Here is a 24298-nt window from a genome sequence, read left to right as displayed (position 1 = left end):
TTAAACCCAGGACTCTGACTCCAAAGTTCCTTCCACTAATACCCTTAGTGTTGTGGTAAAAAGCTGAACCAAGTAAGGGAAAGAGTCAGCATCCAAGAATCTCAGTGGAGGGGTGGAGGGGTGGGGGTGTTGGGGGGTGGACATTGAAGAGCGACCACAAGGCCGGTGAAAGTTCACCAGGGTGGGGGAGTTGTGTGTAAACAGTTACAACAATCAACGGGATAGTTGACCTTGAATGCTTTCATAATCGATAGCTGCTTTTAGGCCAACTGTAGAGCAGAGAAGTAAACATTTACCCTAAGGACATTTGTTTCTTGTTTCAAAAGAGCTGTAAGTCTTTGCAATAATTTTAAAATATACATTATTCCTCTAGATAAATTTAAGGTTGAAGTAAAATTCTATTTTCAATTATTATTCTGAATAATCAGCCATCACCCAGGCTCAGCTGACTTCTCGGCTCTACTTATAAATCTTTTCTCTATATTGCCACATAGATGAGTTTGTTCTTAAAACTGTTTATATGTAACTCCTCAGTTAAGGATTTTCAACTAAAGTACGCTGTGTTAAAATGTTTTAGTTAACTCATTAGGTAAAAGGTAAAAGGTTAAATCTTTGCTGTTTTTTTTAAAGTATTCTTTCATCTTCCTTTCACAGCACTTTTTTCTGTAGCACCTAGTATAATTTCTATCTCCTATAATTTGTAAGTGAACATTTTGACTTAATTTTCAATAAGTGTGAACTAGCTTTATTCAAAGTGGTCAGTGTTAAATGAAATTTCCTGGGTATAAATCATGTGCTTTAAGTTAAGCTACATTTTGGTTTATCCAAGCACACTTTCCAGTACACTTGACTTTTTACATTTTATCTCTTCTTATATTATAATTGATAATCAACATTTTTTTGTATTTGATTAAAATTTTTGAGGAAGGTGATAGGAGGTATGTGCATGCTTCAAGACCTAATTCAATTAAGCTCCCTCTTCCTAATATATTACAAAATCCTCCTTTGGTCTTTAATGTCATAAAGACTTGCATTTAAATATTTTTTAAAACAGAAAATGTAGCCCATTTCTTTTCACCTCATAGAGTACACCTGTCCTATTGCTTTTATGGAATTAATTATACTTACTGGAAGGCCTTTTTACGGTTTGCTGAAGATGAAGGTCTATAGGCCAAATTAGCAAGAAGTATTAAGGTTTATTGGGATTTATCAATTATAGAACAGGCTCCCCTGGAAGAATATAAAGCACAGCCAATAATTTTGTTTATAAATTATTTAGGTTTTGGGCTAAGCAAGTGGGATATCTAATCACCATTTGAGTCTTAGCTATAGTGTATGCAGAAATAGCAAAGTGACTTTCATGGGTTATTTTTATTTAAAGTTGTAGCTTTATATGGCTTAGCTAAAATTTAACTTTAGTTATTGGTTTTCTTAAACATGCTTTACAAATTTCTCAGTTTGGGTTAAGCATATGAATCACTGCAATGGCTGGCATGAACTTTACTAACCCTTCATGTAGTGCTTAGTGTCACTTAGTCGAACTTTCGTTTGTTGCTTAACTTTTGTCACTGCTGTTGCTCGCAGGAGTGTGGTTGAGCATGGTGCACACAATAGTGTGTGCTCAATGCCTGCTGCTTTTGACTGTTATGATCTAGAGGGCATTCTCACTGGAATGCAGATACTTTCATGTGTAATTTTTCTAAAAGCTAAAAAAAAGCCTAAGACTCAGTCTGAGTTACAGTGAACTCATCTAGGCATTTTCGGTGGCTTGCTTTATTATTAAGCTATGTTAATTAAAAATGAAATCTTGAAAAATTCCTTGTGAGGAAAATTTTTTGTTTTTATGTGCTTTTACTATTGTGGAAGGCAAAAATAAACTATTAAAAATGAGAAATTTTCTAGCCTACCAAGCCTAAATTTTTTTTAAACTTTAGTGTTTAAAAATTTGCTTAATGGAGTGATGTTAGAAGCTAAAACTTTTTTTAAGGAGCTAAAAATGTTTTTGCTTTAATGAAACTTCTGTTTAAAGTCTTTTGCTGTAAATAATTTATATGTATTATCTCAGCTTTTGGGATCTGACAAGATAAAAATGTTCTGTTTGGGGTGATAAGAAAATTTTAGAAATGGACAGTGGTGACGGTAGCACAGTATTGTGAATATAATTAATACCACTGAATTCTACACTTAAAAATGGTTAAAATGGGCAATTTTATGTTATATCTATTACCACAATAAAAAGTTAAAAAGAAAAAAAGCAATCAAAGGAATTTAGGGAGGTATGGGGTTTGCATCATTAATTTAATGTTATAATAAATTTACAGAAATTTAATCATTTGTAAGTATATCTGCAAGTAAACGTGAATATGTGTATATGAATGTATGTATGCACATATGTGTATCTGTGGGGTTAAATTTTATAAGTAAAAATTCTAATGTTCAGCAAGAATTGACTGATTAACACATTATTTATGATGTTGGTAGATAATATTTAATATTTAATTTAAGCTCAGCTACATTTTGCTTGACTGTGTGAAGGCCTTCAATAGCTGTGATGGTTGATTTTATGACAACTTTGCAAGGACATGGTATCCAGGTGTTTTGTCAAACGCTAACTTATTTGTTGCTGTAAAGGTATTTTGTGGATGTGATTAGCATTTACAATCCCTTGACTTTAAGTAAAAGAGATTATCCTTGATAATGTGGTGGGCCTCATCTAATCAGTTGAAAGCCTTAAGAGCAGAAAACCGAGGTCTCCTGAAATAGAAGAAATTCTGCCTCAAAATTACCGCATCAACAGTGAGTTTCCAGCCAGCCAGCCTCTCCTACAAATTTCAGACTTGCTAGCTAATTCCTTAAAATCTCTCTCTTGCTCTGACTCCCTGTGTGTGTGTGTGCATGTGTGTGTGTGTATTGTTAATACATGTATTGCTGATGTATATATACTGTATTTGTAGATAAATATATATCCTATTGATATGAATATACCCTATTGATTTTGTTTCTCTGGAGAACCCTGACTGATAGAAAGCCTTAGCTTTCATGATACCACAGTTACATGTGCTCTTGGGCTTATTAGTCATTTGTCCATTGAAATCTGTAAATTAAAGGAAGTGAGTGGATGATTATAGGTGAGACAGCCCTGAAGAAAGAACCAGATGCTAGATATAGTTTCAGTCTAGAACCTACCCCTACTAACATTCAGAGTAAACACTGACTAAGAGATCAACACATTAAGCTTCATTGTTTTGATAAATGTAATAATGGAACAATTGGTAAAATTAAAACAGAAAAAAAGAAGACTCTTCCAAGCTTATTAGGAATAGGTCATAAAATTGCATAGGCAAATAGAAAATGTCATTCTGGTTTAGTAAGTGATGGTATGTATATTCAGTGAGTTTGCTGGGATATAATTGTCTGGGTCTCCTAATAAATTGAAAAAACGTAACACAAGTGTCACTAGAAATAGAGCTAAGAAAAATAATCCTAAGATATCTTTTATTGTCTAGAAGGGGTAAAAGGGAATTGTAATTGTGTTAGATGAAAGTTCTTATGGTTTTTATCTGGTTTCATGTAAAAATAGTAGATGAGTAACAACTAGGGCTAAACTAATGAATGGTAAAATAAAATGAAAAGCAAAAAATTGTGTTAGGGTAGCTTTGTCTACTGGGAATCCCCCTCAGATTCATTCAACTAAGTTAGCTCCAATATATGGAATAGTTGATAATCAATTTGTAATTACTGTAGCTCCTTGAAAGGTTATTTGTCCTCTTGGAAGAGCATAGCCTATAAACACTGTTGATATTACCACAAATAATAAAGTAATTCCAATGTCTCAAGTTTCTAAAAAATATATGAACCATAGTACAATCTTTGGCCTACATGAATAAAAAGACAGGTAATGAATATGGATGCTCCTTTGGCATGTAAATATAGGATAATTCAGCCATAATTAACATCTCAGCAAATGCAAAAGATGAGAAAACAGTGCGTGCCAGTTTGGATGTATTATGGCCTCCAAAACTCCATTACCTTTAATGCAATCTTGTGAAGGCAGACCATATTAGTTTTGATTAGGTTAGAACCTATTGATTGAGTGTTTCCATGGAGATATGACTCAATCACCTATGGGCTCAATCAAAGACCTTTGATTGGAGGTGTTACCCCTCAGGGTGGGTCTGAATTAAATCACTGGAGCCATATAAATGAGCTGACAAACAGAAGGAACTCAGTGCAGCTGTGAGTGACATTTTGGAGAGCAACTGAGAGTGACATTTTGAAGAGGAGCTGCAGCTAAGAGAGAGCAAAATGCCCCAAGAGCAACATTTTGGAGAATGCCATTTTGAAACGCAACCTGGGAGCAAGCAGATGCCAGCCACGTGCCTCACGAGGTAACAGAGGTTTTCCAGACTCTAATGGCCTTTCTCCAGTGAAGGTACCCTATTGTGTATGCCTTACTTTGGACACTTTATGGCCTTAAGACTGTAACTTTGTAACCAAATAAACCCCCTTTATAAAAGCCAATCCATTTCTGGTGTTTTGCATAACGGTAGCATTAGCAAACCAGAACACAGTGATTATGTCTGATATATAATGCATAGCTAGAAAAAGTCTTATAAGGGTCTGTAGGGCTAATAAAACTCATAGGAGTAAGCCAAAATTTCATCATGATGAAATATTTTTTGGAGTGCATAAATCAATAAATGAATGCTTAATAATTTTAATTAGTGGGTGAAATTTTCTAGTATTAGCTGTTAAAGGTTCTTGTAATTGAAAGACAACTATGGATTTTCATATCATCGTCATGGTTAAATTCCATGAAGGAACTATGACATATATTGTGTTTTATTAAGAATTATTTTTGTTATTGGTTTTGTAGGCTTTTCTTCGAAGCCACCTCCTATTTTTGATGGTTTAGGTTTAATTATAGGTGGTGGAATTGGGTGCAATTGTAATAAGTTTTGGTGGATGATATTTAGGTTTTATAGTGGTTTAATATATTTAGGGGGAATGTTGGTAGTATTTCGTTATAGTGCTGCTATATTACTCTAGTGAAAGGTAAAGCTTAAATAGACTTGTTTTTTCAAATATTTTGCTCATCATTTTATATTATGAATAATAGATCCCAAGCATAAGAATAATATAGCTTTAAAGAATGGATGTGTACAGAAGTGTAAAAATGCTAGATATGGTTAGTTAATGGCAATAGTTACTATTAACTTAGTTAACTTGAGGTTGAGAAAACAATTTTTTAACATTATTTTGTCTTAAAGAACAGAATGCAGCTGTGATGGTTAAGTTCTTATGTCAACTTGGCCAGGTTGTGATGTCCAGTTATTAAGTCACACAAGTACTGGCCTGATTGCTACTATGAGGATATTTTGTGGACTTAAATCATCAGTAAGTTGTGTTGCAACTGCAGCTGATTACAGCTACAATGAGAGAAGTCTCATCCAATCAGTTGAAGGCTTTAAAAGGAGAAGTGATGATTTCAGCCATCAGAAAGGAAAATTTCCATCTCTACTTTAGCCAGGCAGCTTCTCCTGGGAAATTCATCGAAAACCTCATCAGAGTTCCCAGCTTGCAGCCTGCACTATGGAATTTGGAATTGTTCATCCCCTCAGAGACATGAGCCAATTCCTAGAAAGAATCTAATAGTATTTACACAATACACTAACAAGCTCCTGTCGGTTCTGCTTCTGTAGAGACCCCCTTACTAATATGATTTGGTATAGGAAGCAGTTCTTGAGAAACAGAATCTTAAGGATGAGATTTTTGAGTTGGTTCTGAGGTTCTTGGAATTTGTTCTCTAACCTGATTAGATTCAGAGACACTAAGGACTGCATTTCCAATGATCAAGATAGTTCATGGCATGAGTCAGCAATAGAGATACACAAATATCACCACTGGATACAGCTACTTAAATGCGTATAAGAGGCAAGGCTCTGAGTGACAGTGTTTTTGACACATTCACTAAGTTTTGTGGAGTTAAAAAGTATAATGTTATTGGCTGGTTGTCCATAATTATGCTGGATACAATTGTAAAAGAAAGGGATTAGCTCAAGGCTTCAAATTCCCAACTTAATTGCCACATGAATGATTTCAAAGTTTCCATGTGTGCCTTGAAAAAAAAATCTTATTTCGTGTAGCTGCAGACTTGAGATTTCTGAAAACCAGACTCAGAGTCTCACCATGTTAGTGGTTGAATTACAACATAAAATGAATTCCTAACCTCGCAGGGTGTCTGCTATTAAAATGAAAGCATTGATTGGAAAGGAACGGAATCCTGAAAATTGGAATGGGAACTTATGAGTAGGTAATAATAATGGGGAGGACATTGAAACCCTAGAGTCTGCTGAGTCTTTGCCAGAGAAACTTGTAATGGTCTGCCCTGAGGAATGAACCATCCAAACTCCACCTGAAAAGATTAACATGCTGTACCTGATAAACCTATAACCACTCTCTCTGAGGAAACAGCCTCCACGCCTCTGCCTGAAGAGATTGATCCTGTTTCACCAAATGAAACTGCAGACAGACTTGCAAGACACTTCTAATTCTTCTCATGACTCACCCCTACTGCCTCTCTGTTCTCCCAGACCTATAACTAGATTGAAGTCCCAACAGGCCTCCAAAGGGAGGTACAAAGTCTGACCCATGAAGAGGTGCACTGCACTCGAAAAGAACCATAGGATTTTTCCAGTTTATGTAGACAAATCTAGGAATATGTTTGGGAATGGATAGTAAGGGTGTGAGATAATAGTGGAAGGAACATAAAGTTAGATCAGGCTGAATGTATCGATATAGGCCCACTAAGCAGAGATCCTGGATTCAGTGTTACAGTTCAAGGGGTTAGAAAGTTCTCTAACAGTTTGTCCAGGTGGTTGCCTGAAGCATGAACCAAAAGTTGCCTGTATTGCCTGAAGTTGAAATGCCAGACTACCCTGTTACAATGTAGATACGGAGATAAAATCGCTTAGAGAGATTGGAAAGTCAGAGTGGATTTATCAAGTAAGACCTGCTCATCTACCCCAGGAATGTCCACAGGACACACCATTCACCAGGACTGTGAGGAATAAAGTTGTGATACCAACTCCCACATCCCTGAAGAGCTCTGTGGTTGCTCTTCTCTGTGGGTCAGATATTGCTGTGGGAACTGCTGTCATTGAACTTGGATGCTTAAACACAATGGGGATAATCAGATCCCAGGTTGGCAGCAACCAAGTGGCAACAATAAACAAAGACAAGGTGGCATGGCCACCATCCTGGACAACAGACTCAAAGCAATAATCAGATTAGAGACTTATGGCATTGGCTAGTAGATCATGGAGTACCTAGAAGTAAAATAGTGAGACAGTCTGTTAAATTCTTACTTGATCTGTATAAACAGAAGAGTTCTAGGTCAAATAAACAAGGGTCTAATTTGAATTACAAAAACAGAGAGCCATGGCCCCTTAATCAAGTCCCAGACTGGAGACAATTTAGAGACTCAGAGCCCCTTGAATGAAGGAAAGGTTAGGTCCCCTTGGGGAAGGACCATGCTACACTGCCAAAAACTTGTACTGCTAATCTTCCTCCCAGCCTTCCCTAAAGGACCTACAGCCTTTTTACCAGGGTGACTGTGCATTGGGGAAAAGGAAATGATCAGACATTTTTTGGATTATTGGACACAGGTATTGGACACAGGAACTAACATTAATTCTGGGTGACCCAAAAAATCACTGTGGTCCATCAGTCACAGTAGGGGCTTATGAAGGTAAGGTGATCAATGAAGTTTTAGCTTAGATCCATCTCACAGTGGGTCCAGTGAATCTATGGGCCCATTCCATGATTATTTCCCCAGTTCTGGAATGCATAATTGGAATACACATACTCAGCAACTGGCAGAATTCCCACATTGATTCCCTGACTTATGAAATGAGAGCTAATATGGTAGGAATAGCTGAGTAGAAGCCACTAGAACTGTCTCTACCTAGCAAAATAGTAAACCAAAAGCATTATTGCATTCCTGGAGGGATTGCTGAGATGAGTGCCACCATCAAGGACTTGAAAGATGCAGAAGCCAAGTGACAGCAATTAATCAACAAAAATTTGGTCATTCCCAACAAATCCCCATTCAACTCTCTTATTTGGCCTGTGCAGAAAAGAAATGGATCTTGGAGAATGATAGTGGATATCATAAACTTAATCAGATGGTGACTCCAATTGCAGCTGCTGTTTCAGATGTGATATCATTGCTTGAACAAATCAGTATATCCCCTGGTACCTGGTATGCAGCTATGGGATCTGGCAAATACTTTTTTCTCACTGTCTGTTAGTGAAGACTACCAGAATCAGTTTGTTTTCAGCTGGCAAGGCCAACAATACACCTCCATGGTCCTACCTCAGGGATATATCAACTCTCCAGCCCTATATCATAACCTACTCTGCAAGGAATTTGATCATCTCTCCCTCCCACAAGATATCATGCTGGTCTATTGTAGTGATGATATCATGTTGATTGAACATAATAAGCAAGAAGTTTTATTATCTTTTTTATTAATAAGCAAGAAGTAGCAACTATCAGAGGGTGACTTCAGCAAAGGAATATTGTTTAATGATCAAGTGGATAAGGTGACCCATTCTAAAGATACCAGTCAGTCTCTTTCCTCAACAACTCCTGTCATTGTCCCATGGGATCATGAACAAAGTGGTCATGGTGGTAGGAAAGGAGGTTATGCATGGGCTCAACAACATGGACTTCCACTCACCAAGGCCAACCTGGCTACAGCTACTGCTGAGTGCCTAGTCTGCCAGCAGAAGAGATCAACTCTCAGCCCTTGATATGGACCATTCCCTGAGGTGATCAGCCTGCTATCTGGTGGACAACACTGGAGCATTTCCATCATGGGAGAGGCAGGATTTTGTTCTGTGTTCTGGTTTGCATGAAGTTGCCATTATGCAAAATACCAGAAATGGATCGGCTTTTATAAAGAGGGTTTATTTGGTTACAAATTTACATCTGAAGGCCATGAAAATGTCCAAATTAAGGCATCAACACAAGTTGGCCTTAAGGAAGGCCAATGGCATCCAGAAAACCTCTGTTAGCTGGGAAGGCATGTGGCTGGCATCTGCTGATCCTGAGTTGTGTTCCAGCTCCTCTCTCAGCTCCTGTGCCTTATTCAAAATGTTGCTGTTGAGGCATTTTGTCCTCTCTTAGCTTCTCTAAGCAAACTCTGGGCTAGCATCTCCAAAGCATCAGCAAAAGTCTGCTTTCAATGGCCGTTTTCCAAATGTCTCTCTCAGCTGCAGCACTGAACTCCTGTCTGAGCCCTTATAGGGCTCCTGTAAATTAATCAAGACCCACACTGAATGGCAGGGCCACACCTCCATGGAAATAATCTAATCAAAGTTATTACCCACAGTTGGGTGGGTCACATCTCCATGGAAACAACCTAATCCAAAGATTCCAACCTAATCAACACTAATACATCTGCCCCCAAAAGAATGCATTAAGGAACATGGCATTTTGGGGGACATAATGCATTCCAAGTATGGAATAGACACATACTCTATATATGGGATTGCCTTCCCTTCATGCAATGCTTCTGCTAAAACCACCACCTGGGAACTTACAGAATGCTTTAACCACCATCACAGTATTCCACACAGCATTGCCTCCAATCAAGGAACCCACTTCAAGGCAAATGAAGTGCAGGAACAGGCATATGCTCACGGAATTCACTGGTCTTACCATGTTCCCTATCATCCTGAAGCATCTAGATTGATAAAACAGTGTAATGTCCTTTTGATGGCCTTAATTATGGTGCCAGCTGGGTGGCAATACGTGCAGGGCTGGGGCAGGGTTCTCCAGGAGGCTGCATATGCTCTAAATCAGTATCTTATCTATGATGTTGTTTCTCCCATAACTGAGATTCATGGGTCCAGTTAACAAGTGGTAGAAATAGGAGTGGCCCTATCATTACCCCTAGTGATCCACTAGAAAATATTTTGCTTCCTGTTCCCTGCAACTTTAAGCTTTGCTGTTCTATAGGTCTTAGTTCCGAAAGGAGGAGTGCTTTCACCAGTAGATACAGCAATGATTCCATTGAACTGTAAGTTAAGGTTGCTACCCAGCCACTTTGGGCTCCTCATGCTTCTGAATCAACTGGCAAAGAAGGGAATTACTGTACTGGCTGGGCTGACTATGAAGGGGAAATAGGACTAGTACTACACAGTGGAGGTAAAGAAGAGTTTGCATGGAATACAGGAGATCCCTTAGCATAGATCCCCTAAGGTAGCTCCCCTACCATATTCTGTGATTAAAGTCAGTGAAAAACTGCAACAACTCTATCCAGGCATGGCTACTAATGGCCCAGAAACTTCAAGAGAATTAAAGTTGAGTTACTCCACCAGTGAAGAACCATGGCCAGCTGAGGTGCTTGCTGGGGGAAAGGGAATATGGAATGGTAGGGTAGAAGGTAGTTATAAATATGAGCTCTGACCAGTGACCAGCTACAGAAATGAGGACTGAAATTGATTATGAATATTTCTTCCTTGTTTTGTTAGTTGTATATAGACATAAAGCAAATATCTTTGTTTTCTTCCCTATCTTATCCCCTTATCGTTTAAACATAAGTTGATTAGCTTCATGTTGTAAAGCTAAATTATAGGATATCAAGTTTAAGAGTGAATATTACCCAACGAACTTGACACCCTTTTGGAGAGAGTTAGTGCTTTCTAGTTGCATGCAGGATGGTTGAGTACTGTTGGGTGAAAATATGACTGTTATTTGTTTTCATTTAGAGATTAAATATGGTTTAAGGAGATATGGATAGTCGTCAAGTTGCCAAGAGGTGGACTGTGATGATTAAGTTCAGGTGTCAACTTGGCCAGGCTGTGGTGTCCATTTGTTAGGTCAAGCAAGCACTGGCCTGATTGTAACTGTGAGACTATTTTGTGGACTTAGTTCATCAGTAAGTTGGTTGCATCTATTGCTGATTACGTCTGCAATCAACTGAGGAGATTGCCTTCAACGTTGAGAGAAGTCTTATTCAATCAGTTGAAGGTTTTAAAAGGACACGTGATGATTTCAGCAGTCAGAAAGGAGAATTTCCATCTCCATTTCAGCCAGCCAGTATGTCCTGGAGGAATTCATCTAAAACCTTCACTGGAGTTCCCAGCTTGTGACCTGCTCTTTAGAATTTGAACTTGCCCTCCCCCGAAGTCACATGAGCCAATTCCTATTTAAAAATCTGCTGGTTCTCTTTCTCTAGAGAACCCTGACCAAAACAGCAGCAAATAATGCAGTTAGGGATCCTAAGCAAAGGGTAAAAAATTGAATCACATGATTATTTTCTGTTATAGGAGGAAAGTGAATTAGTAAAACTACTCCTGGCACAACTATAGTATTTGAGTGAATTAGGGCTGAAACTGGTGTAGGAAACCTATGACTGATGGAGATCAGGTATGTAGTCCAAATGGAATGGATTTTCTGGTTGTAGTTAAAAGCAAACTTATTACTGATAAAAGATCATAATTAAGAGTAAGTATAGATGTCACTAAGATGGTGGAATGAGACACTCCAGAGTTCTGTCCGCCTCTCCAGAATCTTTAAACAACTAGCAAAAATTGAGAGAATCACATTTTCAGAGTTAAAAAAAAAAAAAAGGATGGTAGTAATTAAGTAACTGAATGCTGAATTCAGTTACTTAGTCCTTCCCCCACCTTTCCCAAGATCAGTGCAGAGCCAGCCTGCACTCTCAGTGCTGGCCCCTGGCCTAAGGTCCAGAGGGAACAGAACAACCCATATGCTTCCTGGGGTGCATGTATATCTGTACCAAACTATCCGGTGGCGGCCAAAGGACTGTACCAGAGCACTCATCTTTGGTTCACTATGCCAGAACTTGCCCTGTGTAGAAACAACCTACAGTCAGCTAAATCAGTGTAAGAAACAATGAACTCGCAGCAGCTTGGGGCAAATGATTACCCAGTTTAAGACGTACATAGAGCACCTGTGGCCAGGAGGAAAGTCTATTGCACAGAGAGAAGAGGGAGCATTTCGATCCATGTGAATGGAATTCCTAAGGTCATGATCACATGCCCAGGACAAGACCCATGCTCAGAAAAAAAACAGAGAAGATCTTGTACATTTGCCTCCTGTTCATTGTTAGGAGGGCTAAGCTCTGAAGGAGAGCATCAACCAACACAGAGCCAATCTGTGAATACTGTGAAAAATGTTTTCTGTTTGTGTGTTTGTTTTTGTTAGCTCCTGGAATTCAAGGAAATCTCTGTCATAGCACAAGCTGGATACAAACTTAAGGAACACTTCAGGGACTAAATTCCAGAATTAACACCTTAAAAAGTTAAAATGTATGTTGTGCAACAAAAGATTATGAGTAAGAAACAGAAAATGATGGACCATCAAAAGGAACAAGATAAAACAAAGAATCCAAGTCTTTGGATATACTAAAGACTTTTTAAAATGATCTTAAATATGCTTGAAGAGCTAAAGGAAAATCTGAACAAAGAACTAAAGGATGTCAGGAAAACAATTCATGAAGAAAATGAGAAATTCAATAAAGAGAATTTACGAAAATGAAACATGGATAGGTGCAGATGAAAAAGGCAAAGCAGAGAGTTTTACAGATCACTCCCTCCACTAGAAAAAATGAAAGAGCTAAAAAAAGGGGAGGGGGGATTAGACAGAGTAGGTGGTAACATTGTGACTATATTGAACATTTAAAACAACAATAGGTGTGCCAGATGAAAGAAGAGGCAGCTAAGAGTTCAGCTTTTGTCTGGCAGACTGAGGATTTGGAGGAGTAGATTCTCAGAGTTGCAACTACATAATACTCAAAGTGTCCAGTTCACAACAAAAAATTACAAAACATGCAAGGAGACAGGAAAGTATGGTCCACTCACAGGAAAGAAAGAATTTGACATAAAAAATTCTGGAGGAAGCTCAGTGTCTGCAATTAGTAATCAAAGATCTTAGATCAACTCTTATGAAGTTCTAATACATGCAACAACATGGATGAACCTTGAAGACATCATGTTGAATGAAGTGTCAGACACAAAAGGACAAATATGGTTTGATCTCACTGATATGAAATAATTAGAATAAGCAAACTCATAGTGTCAGAATCTAAACTATAGGTTATCAGGGGATGGGTTGGAGGTAGGAAATAGGGAGTTAAGGCTCAAAAGGTACAGAATTTCTATTTGGGATGATGGAAAAGTTTTGGTAAGGGATGGTGGTAAGTGCAGCACAACATTTGAACATAATTAACAGCACTGAATTACATATTTGGATGTGGTAAAAAGGGGAAATCTTAGGTTGAATATGTGTTACTAGAATTAAAAAAAAATTTTTTTAATCCATGGAACTACACAACACAACAGTGACCCTACTTTAAACCATGGACTATAATTAATAGGACAATTATAAAAATGTGCTTTCATTAATTGTAACAAAAGTACCACACCAAAGCAACATGTTAATAATAGGGTGGTATGGTGGTTTGAATCTATTATGTCCCCCACAAAAGCCATGTTCTTTTAATCCAATCTTGTTGCTGCAGACTTACTATGGGTGGGATCTTTTAATCAGGTTGTTTCCATGAAGATGTGACCCACCCAACTGTCAGTGAGACCTTTTGATTAGATTATTTCTTTGGAGGTGTGACCCCACCCATTCAAGGTTGGTCTTGATTAGTTTACCAGAGTCCTTAAGAGAGCTCAGGAGCTGGCAGAGACCCAGGCATTTGGGGATGTAGACAGAAAGACGATGTTTGGAGATTCTAAACTAAGAGATGAAGCTCAGAGTTTGCCCCAGAAAAGCTAAGAGAGGACCCCCAGATGCTTAGAGAAAAACGCCCTGAGAGAACAAGCAAGGATACACAGGAGCTGAGAGAGAAGCTAAGAGAGACAGAAACCCAGTGTGCTGGTTTGGATGTATCAGGTCCCCTAAAACACCATGTTTTTTAATGCAATCTTGTGGGAGCAGACTTATTAGTGTTGATTAGGTCGGAATCTTTGGATTAGGTTGCTTCCATGGAGATGTGACCCACCCAACTGTGGGTAATACCTTTGATTAGATTATTTCCATGGAGGTGTGGCCCCACCCATTTAGTGTGGATCTTGATTAGTTTAGCTGAACCCTATAAGAGCTCAGACAGAGGAGTTCAGTGCTGCAGCTTAGAGAGACATTTTGGAGATGGCCGTTGAAAGCAGACTTTTGCTGAAATTTTTGAGATGCTAGCACAGAGTTGGCTCCAGAGAAGCTAAGAGAGGAAAAATGCCCCAGGAGCAACATTTTGAAGGACACACAGGAGCTCATAAAGGACCTGGAACACAACCTGGGATCAGCAGATGCCAGCCACATGCCTTCCCAGATGACAGAGGTTTTCTGGACGCCATTGGCTTTCCTTTGGTAAAGGTATACTTGTGTTGATGCCTTAATTTGGACATTTTCATGGCCTTCAGACTGTAAATTTATAATCAAACAAACCACTTTATAAAAGCCAATCCATTTCTGGTATTTTGCATAACAGCAGCATTAGTAAACTGGAAAACCTAGAGACATTTTGGAGAAAGCCATTTTAAACTAGAACCTGGGAGCAGATGACCATCAGATGCCAGCCACGTGCCTTCCCAGCTGATAGAGGTGTTCCAGACACCATCAGCCTTCAGTGAAGGTATCCTCTTGTTGATGGCTTAGTTTGGATACTTTTATGGCCTTAGAACTATAAATTTGTAACCTAATAAATCCCCTTTATAAAAGCCAATCTATTTCTGATATTTTGCATAACAGCAGCCTTAGCTGGGTACCTGGGAATCCTGTATTTTATGCATGATTGTTCTGCAAACCCACTTCTCTAACAAAAACAAAATTAAAAAAAAACAAGAAGTCATAGCAAAGAAAAAAAGTATCACGATCGTATCACCATAATTTCAAAATTACGTATGTAACAAATGGACAATAAACATTGTCCACAAATTTTTAAAAAGACATTTACAAACCCAAATTAGAATGTGTCAAAAAGTCTTGACAAAAAACTGTTATCACTACTATATACAATGCATGATCTTTGAGATTTTTCTGTTTATGCTATTATCATACAATAGCATTTAGATTTTAAATAGCATGACTCATTCGCAATATCCACCGAAGCACTGGGTATTCAGTTGTTAAAATGGAGATAATGAGAGCCACAAAAGAATTAACTAATGACGACTGTCTTTATAAGGAGGAGATAGGCACCCATGCCTCTGCAGATGCATTCCTTCCAATGAGGCTCTTACTGGTGCTAAACTTTACTCAACTGGAGTGGAGTATGAGCCTACCTGGCTAACTGCTATTAGCTGCAGGCATTAGAAAATTTGTAGAACTTCAAGGTTAATATGATAACAAATTAAAGGAGAGGTTTTGAGGGACCATCTTAATGGCTTTGTCTGGGGGAAGCAATTGTTTTCATGTGTTCAACTTCTATGAGGAGTTTTCACCTGATTTCAACACACTTAAAAATGGTCCCTGGCACTGGCTCCTGTTAGTCCACCAATATCCTTGCTCTCTGGCCCCTGCAGTAATAGGAGCCCCAGTTTTTAGCTGGCTGTAAAATAAAAGAAAAATATAATCCTACCTTGTTTTAGACACTGATATGTGGGATTTCCATTACTGCAATCAAACATATACCCAATTACAAAAAACATTGAGAAGTACTACCAGTCCTCTTCTCCATCTTTTTTCTCAACACACAAGCTTATAGACGGGTTAAAAATCAATTATAATTATATCTTCCAAAGATAATAACTATTAATGACAAATTCAATATTTTTCTGTTTCTATACTTTTTAATATAATTTATTTTTTTTTTGGCATTAGAAAAATATCATTTTTATTTCTACAAGATAGTTGGGGGGTGGGGAAGGATTCAGATATTTATCAGAACACCTGGTCTGCTGTTCTGAATTCAGAAAGTCACAGTGTCACAGTGACCTGTGCAAAGTACTTCCCATTGCTTTTTTTTAATATTCATTTTATTGAGATATATTCACATACCACGCAGTCATACAAAACAAATCGTACATTCGATTGTTCACAGTACCATTACATAGTTGTACATATCACCAAAATCAATCCCTGACGCCTTCATTACCACACACACAAAAATAACAAGAATAACAATTAAAGTGAAAAAGAGCAATTAAAGTAAAAAAAGAAGACTGGGTGCCTTTGTTTGTTTGTTTGTTTCCTTCCCCCATTTTTTTACTCATCCATCCATAAACTAGACAAAGGGGAGTGTGGTCCTTATGGCTTTCCCAATCCCATTGTCACCCCTCATAAGCTACATTTTTATACAATCGTCTTCAAGATTCATGGGTTCTGGGTTTAGTTTGATAGTTTCAGGTATCTACCGCCAGCTACCCCAATTCATTAGAACCTAAAAAGGGTTGTCTATATTATGCGTAAGAGTGCCCACCAGAGTGACCTCTTGGCTCCTTTTGGAATCTCTGCCACTGAAGCTTATTTCATTTCCTTTCATTTCCCCCTTTTGGTCAAGAAGGTGTTCTCCATCCCACGATGCTGGGTCTACATTCCTCTCCGGGAGTCATATTCCACGTTGCCAGGGAGATTCATTCCCCTGGGAGTCTGATCCCACATAGTGGGGAGGGTAGTGATTTCACCTTTCAAGTTGGCTTAGCTAGAGAGAGAGGGCCACATCTTAATCTATTTTTGAGATGATTTTATTTCACTTAAACTATATCATGAAAAATTCAATATAAAGAGCACTCTTCTATAGCATTATTTTAAAAATATTTGCATATTATTTCATTTTATTGATTTATCATAATCTATTTAGGGACTGCCATATTATTGGATATTTTTCTAGCTAATCTTTGTCATTATAAACAACACGGTATAAACAAGACTGCATTTTTTTCAATAAACCCTCAACTTTTGCTCAGTGTTTTTCTTATAGTGCCTAAGACTGGAATCACTGGGACAACTGCTATCTTATATTGAACATTGTTTTGATATGTGCTGTCAAATTGCTCTTCAGGAAAGTTCTATCACGTATACCCTTACCCACTTTGTATGAAAATATTTATCTTGCTTCACCTTTGCCCATGATTGGCATTAACTTTTTGTTGATTTTTGGAAAATTTAATAATTAATGAATGAAGCATTATTTCTAGTGAATTTATTTAATAGTTAACAAAGTTCTTTGTATATTTTAATTGGGTGTTTGTATTTGTTGTTCTGTTAATTCTCTACAGGTAATAATTGATCCTGATAGGATGTTAACATTACTTTTTGAATCTAATGGATTTTTGTACATGTAAAAATATTTTGTAATATCTACCACACATATTTCAAATTTGTTTTCACAGTTTTTTGCTTACTTTCATTTTTATTCATGGTACTTTTCTTTTTCGTTCCAGGGAGAATTTGAATTTTCTTTATTGAAAACCATATATATATATATATGTATCTTCCTTTAAAAATAAGCTCTGTAAAGATAAAGATTGAGCTTCTTTCTTGCTCACTCTGTCTCACACATAATCTATTGTCTGGTACATAGACAATATATAAATATTTGTAATATGATTAAATACTTGCATAATGAGCTCCCAGCTGCTAGAGTAGTCTTTCAAAACTCTTCAGTGTGGACCAGCAAGGCATTTGCTTTCTGGCTTCAATTTCTCTCTTCTTGCCTGCTGCCATGCCCTCAATTCCACTATATCCCATTTGCTCCACCACCATGCTGCTGCCTATCCTCACACCAGCTAGACCTGCTCACCCTTCAAGCCTTTGCACACACTCTTTCCTCTACCTGGAGTGCCCTTCCTCTTTGCAAAAGGCGACCGTCTCTTCCAACTTGTAAGACTCGCGGTCCTAGACATGTTCCATTTAGTCAACACTTTTTTTACTTATAATTTAAACCTCACCTGCTTCTGAGTAACTCCAGGTAAGCTCTGCTCTGTAGGTATCTAAACTCTGCTTGCATCCTTCTGACAACCAGGACTCACCACCTCTGAGGCAACCTGTCGCATTGTGGTATAGGTTTCTTCTTTCAGCACATGTTTATTGAGCACCTACTATGTCCTGGGCACTGGTTTAGGCACTGTTTTGGGATATAGCTACGGCCCCTACCATTTCAGAACTTTCAGTCTAGTTAGGGAGACAGGAAGATTGAGGACACTGTAGTAGAGGATAATTAGCATTGTGTTAGAGGGAGGCCCTAAGCATCTGGGATAGCTTGGGAGAGGTGGCCTAACTCAGGAGTGAATATTAGAAAGTTCTTCCTCATTCACTTGCTCATTCACTTATTGAATCATCATTTATCAAGGTAATATGGAATCACAAAGATGAACCAGAGATTGTCTTTACCAGAAGGAGCTCACAGCTCTGACACTGTATAACCACAGCCCAATCAGGTTAGCACTGCTCTGACTCTGTAAGGACAGTCCACAGGAAAGAGAGTTGTTCCCTCCACTTTGGGGAGATGAGGTCATTTGGAGGAAGTGGCCTGGGGCTGGGACTGGGCAGGTGGATGCACAAGGGACAAGGTCATTCCAGACAGAGAACACAATGGAGGCAGAGACCCACAGGTCAGAATACACAGGCAGGTCAGGAGAACAATGAGGAACCGAGAGTGAAGAGGGGGCCAGTCCACGCAGGCCTTTAGGTATTTCCAGTTCCCGTCCTGGCTCCACTCTGCTGATATTCATGTTGCCTCCTTCTCTGAGAAAAGAGGCCTCAGCTCTCTGCAACCATCCTCCCCCCACCCCCCTCTCCTCCTAATATTTCTTCTGTCCACAGACCCACAGAGAGCCCCTTTCCATGCGGCCCCCTTGCCCTGCTCTGAGCCCTCTGCCCTCAGTGCTGCCCGTGCTGGCACGGACAGGTGATGTCTCTCCCCCAGCCCGGTTTCCCTTCTTCCTTCTGTCACTCTGCACACCTGGGCTGAGCATCCCTCTGTGCTGGGTGCTGGCTACATGAGGGGCACGACGTGTCAAGCCCCAAGGAGCTCACAGTTGAGGGTGTGGAAGAGGAGAGAGAGCAGGCAGGTCAACAGACTGTGTTATGGCACAACTCAGACATCAATATCCCTCACCCAGGGACTATCCTGGAGCCTTCCCCTCATATTTGCCCGGGACTGTCATGGTTTTTGCATTGAAAGTCTGGCATTGCAGAAAATCATCCAGTCCCGGGCTAATGGAGGAATAAACCTCCCACCCTCAGAAGGCTTCTTAGATGTCCTGACCCTCTCCTCCACACACCCTGAACCCCACAGACATCAATGATTCCATCAAACTGATTTCTGTGTTCCAGAGCAAACTCAGAGCCAGGCAGAGAGGATGGGATTGAGTCACTGAGACACAGAAGCATCTAGAAGCCTTGTTCCTTGAGAGCACCTGAGCAGGGGTGCTCAGCCTGGACAGAAGACTCAGGAAGGAACTACCACTTTCCTCCAACTGCACAGGTTTGCCAGGACAGACTGCAGGTCCGCATAAGGAAGGGGTATCTGACAGAGCTGAGTAAGACTAAGACAGGCGTCTTGTGAGGGAGTGAAGAGCTGAGACCTGAAACATGTTTTCCTTGGAGGCCAGGAACACTTTGTCCGATGGACTTGCTGACTATTGTCTCAGAGCCTTAGCCCTCCCTGCCCTCCCAGTCCCCTCACCCGCTCCTTCCTACCTCCCGCTTGTGTCCAAAGAACCAGTGGGAAGGAGGTGACGGGAACTCCTGGAGAACTTTGAGCAGCCATTGCCTGTGCAGGTAGAGCTGGGCTGCCTTGAGCAGTAGCAGAACCAGGCTGAGCAGGGCGGCCACCTGGAGGAGCCCAGAGATACTGCCCAGGAATCTGGGGGAGCTCAGCACAGAGACACTCATGGCGCAGCTTCTTCTGGATCACTGACCACTCTTGACTGCCCCCGACTGCCCTTGACCACACCTGATAGCTCCTGACTGCCCCTGACCATCCCTGACCCCCCTGCCTGAGTCCAAGGAGAATGGCCCCACCCACCTGTGGGGAGGATAAGAGGGTGGGCAGAGCTTAGATCTCAGGCACCAGGGTTGAGTAACCGTGGAGAATCCACCTTAGGAAAAGGGTGAAGAAAGCTTTATCAATGGACAGTTATAATGGCTGTGTAGATATCCACAACACAGCTGGGAGCAAAACAGATCCCTGACTTCAAGGAATTCACAGTTTACCCAATTCTCAGTAGGCAGGGCTGATTTTATCATTACCCTAATTTTAAAGATAAAGACTGAGAGCCAGAGAAATAAAGTGCTATGGCCAGAGGAAAACAACTATTGTGTCTGAGTTAGGATTAGAATTTATCTGTTTGACTCCAAACTTGCCTGCACTAGCTGCCTCTGGAATGTTCCCTGGGACTTACCTCAGTCCATTATTCAGTTCTGACCTGAGGCGATGGGGCTGGGTGAACAGAGCTCTGGACTTGAACTCAGGAGGCCCCAGCCCCAAGTCCTGATTTACTACATATGAAGGTAACAACTTAAATTCTTGGAGCCCCAGTTTCTTCTTTTGTAAAGGTGGGATTAAAAAACCCTTCCCTGAATCCCTCATAGAATTATTCATTCATTCATTCATTCATTCATTCACTCCACAAGTATTTCTGAGCTCATAGTCTAGTGGGTAAAGGCAGAAATAGTCTAGTGGGTAAAGGCAGAAAAATAAATGAGTACAATAAAATATTGTGAGGGCTAGACTGGAGGAATAGACAGAGTACACCCAGGAAAGGAGAAAAGTATACAAAAGAACAGGGTCTTGAAGGGTGAATAGGAGTTCACCAGGTGGTGGAAAGAGGGATCAGCAGCAGCAAAGCATGATGGTCATAAGTGAAAGAGCCAAGCAATGGTGACACATTTATCTTCTTCACCCTCACTATTTCATGACTATATCCCCAAGGTCAAATCCAAGGTCCCAAATTCAGAAAGTAAAATTGAAAGATATTTCAGGAAGAATTCCTTGGAAAGAGCTCTAAAGGAGCCCCGAGTATCCTCCTGACCTGGTCCCTTGCCCTTCTAAACTCTTACACCCAATGCCTTCCTCCCCAAGTGGATCACTAAGAGTGATATGGTGAGCAGGGCCACTTCTGCTTCTACTCCTTGGTTTCCAGACCCCTGTATTCTACTTTTGGAGTACATGTCACCATTAAATTATTGATTAGGGGGTATATTACTTCTTGGAGAATGGGGGTGCTCCAAGTTGGAGCCTCAACTGGGCCTTCACAAGCCCATTTTCCTCACATTTTCAGGACAGCAACTTCTTTGTGATGCGGTACATGATGGGCCAGTGGATCCCGTGGTCATGTATTCACTGCTGTATCTTCCTTCCTGTAAAATGGGTCCCATGATCCAAGGTGATGTAATATGACATTGTGTATCAGTGAATCAAGCTCTCTGTAAGCACTTGGATAGTAGTGTTAGCTGAAGCCCTGTAGGCAGGAAGGGTAAACTCATAACTGGAACTTGTGTCAGATCCAGTCAGGACGAATTCTGCTTCTTCCAAGGTGGAAAGGGGTCCAATGTAGTTCACTTGCCATCAAGTGGCTGATTGATCTTCTCAGGGGATGGTGCTGTTTCAAGGACTTAGCATTGGTCTCTGGGGATGGCAGGTTGAACATCTGTCTCACGGTTACAATAGCTAGGTCAGTCTTAGCAAGTAGAAGGGAGCTCATGCTATTGGTCCCATCATGGCCCCCATCGCTGGCACCATGGTTACTCTCCTCATGTGCCCATTTGGCACTGGGATGTCTGATGACAGAGGCTGGCTGACATTAACTGAGTCACTTTACCTACCAGGTTTTTATATTGGTGATTCTTCTGTGATAGAAGCTCTTGTGTGGGCATTCACATACAGCACAAAGATCTTCACACTTCATGCCCATTCCATTGTTCTATCTACCCCTCTGTTTCCCAGATCTCCTTGTCCCCTATTTTTCTAATCTTTCTCCTTGTCTTCAGTCAAACTAGCTAAGCCATTCACCACTTTCCACGACCCCATGTATGTTCTTATTCTGAATCACTTCGGTTTCCCATGAAGTGGATAGCAAAGTGCACTTCCCAAAGTTCTGTCCATAGGGAGAATTTCCTCTTTCTGCTGCCCTTCAGAGACATCCCTGAATGGGGCAGTTCATTATCAACTTCCACTCACATACTGAATCAACCCACCTGTGCACAAAGCTCAGTCTCCCCCCTCCTCCTTCAGAAGGTCACAAAGGACCCCACATGTAGCCATAGGTGTGAGCTGAGGGAGACATGCCCAGGCAGCAGTGGTGGGTGACATGAATGCTTGGGTCATGAGCTCATGCAGATTATTTGTGTCCTCTGGCTCTACTTGTACCTGATTTCAGGTGAACCACTTTCATATTATGATGGATTGCTGCAGGGCCTACCACACCTTATGGCTTAGTCAGTCTGACGGAACCAGTTTAAAATAGTTGCAGCCACATTGTCACTCAGTGTTCCAAGGTTCGGTGCTCTATCTCTACCAGGGTCTGGTAGCACATCAGGAACTGTCTTTCCAATAGTGTTATAGTTCTTTGTTGCAGTAGCATGGCCTTGGTCCAGAACTCCAGGGATCTTCATTGGGTTTCTCCTACTGGGGCTTGTCATAAACTTCACACTACTCTTTTTCCAAATAAATATCTAATAAGATCTTCTGGGTCCTATGGCCCAAGCAGCAGGGCTGCTTGTACTGCAGCCTGGTCCTTCTGAAGAACCCTTTCCCACTCTGGGCTCTACTGTAAGGTGGCAGCCTTTTGCGTCATTTGGTATATGGGCAGAAGTATTCTCAACTGTGGATTATGCTGCCTCCCAAACCTAAAGAGGCCTATCCAGTATTGTGCTGAGAATGTTGGTGGGATGTGTGAGATGTAATAATTTGTCTTTTACTTTGGACAAGGCTGTCCTGGTATGCTCTAGATCGCTGGACCCCCAAAACATTCACCATTATGAATAGGTCCCTGAATCTTCATAACATTTTCTCTCACCCTGTGGATTACATGTTCTTACCAAGGTCTTCCAGTTTAATTAATATGATGTCATCAATATAGTGGGCCAACGTGATGTTCTACTGAATGTCCAGATGGTCCAGATTCTTTTGGATTGTTATGACAGAGGACATATGGTTGATTGTGAACTTCATTAAGTGGGAACTATAATTCCAAGAATTCCTTTCTTGCAGTGTTCTGTGTGAGAGTTGACGAAAAGAGGAATTTTTGTGAGATTTGAAAGCCTGAAGTCATTACTTCCTAAAGGTTGGTATGGTTAGATGTGATGACAGACAGCCATAGAGGCACAAGCGGTTTCCATTGATCCTCACTCTCCTCCATTCCACATCCAGATCTTGTTCATGACTGTTGACCCTACTGACCAACAGTTAAACTCAGGCCCACCACCACATTGCTTGGTGACACACCCACAGAGCCAGGAGCTACACAGAGGCCCAGTTCCCCCCAGAGCTCCCCACGAGCTTCCTTTTTGCAATCTCATTTGGAAGTTGGATGTGCTTGGCCTCCTAGATTGACTGGTTGGTGACTCCTTCTCTGATCCTCCAACTCCTTCCTGGACTTTCATCCCCAGCTCCTCCAACAACTGTATAATGTCTCATACCTATAATAAACACCTTATCCTAGAACTGTTTGTTGTTCAGCTTCCCTGATTGAACCCTGGGCAGGAGGTACAGGGCAGGAGAGATAGTATAGCACTGAGACAAGACTGTGAATATTTATTCTTGCCTGTCCTACGGACAAAAGTTTCTGGCCCTCCTTCTTAATGAGGATAGGAAAAACCCACATTGATCACATCAACAGCCTTGTGCCATGCACCATGTTCTAGCAAAAATATCACACTTAGTAAAGCAGCTACAGTTGTTTGTCGTGGTCCACTGTCATCCTCCAGGATCGATTTGCCTTTTGTAGGAACCACACTTAGAATTAATTGGGAATAAAATGGGACCACCATTGCTGCATCCATTAAATCTTTAAGGATGATACTAATCCTTGCCATTTTCCCCAGAATATGATTTGCTTGGTGACACACCCACAGAGCCATTTACTGTTTTGACTTGTACAGGGGAGGGAAGGAGTTGTTTCAGAGGCTTACACTTGAACTCTCCCACAATGACAGCTCTTACCCAAGAAATGAATGTGGAGATTCTGCCAACTGCCAAGGATGTCCATTTCAACTGTACATCTGGGGATCAGGGAAATAAATAACCACCCAGTGAGGCCAGAACCCATGAATCCACTGTGATCCAGTTATGGTCCATGAATCCTTTCATTGCCT

The sequence above is a fragment of the Choloepus didactylus genome, chromosome 2 (genome assembly GCF_015220235.1).
Source record: "Choloepus didactylus isolate mChoDid1 chromosome 2, mChoDid1.pri, whole genome shotgun sequence".
NCBI lineage: Eukaryota > Metazoa > Chordata > Mammalia > Pilosa > Megalonychidae > Choloepus > Choloepus didactylus.
This window is presented reverse-complemented; position numbering follows the sequence as displayed.